The sequence below is a fragment of the Medicago truncatula genome, chromosome 4 (genome assembly GCF_003473485.1).
Source record: "Medicago truncatula cultivar Jemalong A17 chromosome 4, MtrunA17r5.0-ANR, whole genome shotgun sequence".
In the NCBI taxonomy this organism is placed as follows: Eukaryota; Viridiplantae; Streptophyta; class Magnoliopsida; order Fabales; family Fabaceae; genus Medicago; species Medicago truncatula.
In genome coordinates, this window is record NC_053045.1 from 17,707,274 (window position 1) to 17,708,269 (window position 996).

General features: G+C 39.7%; 1 non-coding gene across 1 annotated transcript; it reads right to left on the reverse strand.

Moving 5' to 3' along the window:
• Positions 1-676: 676 nt before the first annotated feature.
• Positions 677-783, reverse strand: LOC120580366 (small nucleolar RNA R71). The gene has a single exon (XR_005646090.1). It is a non-coding gene; the product is annotated as a small nucleolar RNA R71 (small nucleolar RNA).
• Between the last annotated feature and the right edge of the window lie 213 nt (positions 784-996).

A 996-nucleotide genomic window follows, 5' to 3' on the forward strand; every position in this document is an offset into this window, starting at 1 on the left:
AATTGAATTAAACTACTTCCTGTCGGAACGATACTCTTTTATTACTACTTCGATAAGACTGTGCACTTGCGGTTTTATCCTATCAAGTTTTTGGCGCTGCTGCCGGGGAGTAAACTAATTTAATTAACTCTTTCTTTGTGATTAGAACTCTTTCTTCTTCATCTTTTCTTCTACTTCTTTCTTTCTTTGTGTTACCATTAACTTCTTGGGTTCTCGATTTCTTATGCGAAGAAGTAAAAGTCTCGGAGAATTTATTCCTGAGATTGAAAGATATTTTCATAAGAAAAAGAGAGAGGCACAAAATAATACTGCTATGGCTGAACGCACTCTCAAAGAGTATGCTACTCCTTCAACGGAAGAGCCCCAAGCTATTATCGTGTACCTGACGGTTGAGGGTAACAACTTCGAGATCAAGCCTGCACTACTCAATTTGGTGCAGCAAAATCAATTTTCTGGATCACCCACTGAGGATCCAAATCTCCATGTTTCTTCCTTCTTAAGACTTAGTGGCACCATAAAAGAGAACCAAGAAGCCGTAAGACTTCATTTCTTTCCCTTTTCCTTAAGGGATAGAGCTAGTGCTTGGTTCCATTCCCTAGAACTTGGTTCCATCACTTCATGGGATCAAATGAGGCGAGCATTCCTTGTCCGATTCTTTCCCCCATCTAAAACCGCTAAACTAAGAGATCAAATTACGCGGTTCAACCAAAAAGATGGAGAGTCTCTTTATGATGCGTGGGAGCGTTTCAAGGAAATGCTTAGACTTTGTCCCCACCATGGTTTAGAAAAGTGGCTCATAGTCCACACTTTTTATAACGGCCTAACATATACCACTAAGATGTCTGTTGATGCAACTGCAGGTGGAGCCTTGATGAACAAGAACTACACGGAGGCTTACGCATTGATTGAAGCAACGTATATAAACATGCGAATAATACAATTATTCAAGAAATAGAGGCTACGCCGCATTCAAAAATTCAAAAACAATAATCATGT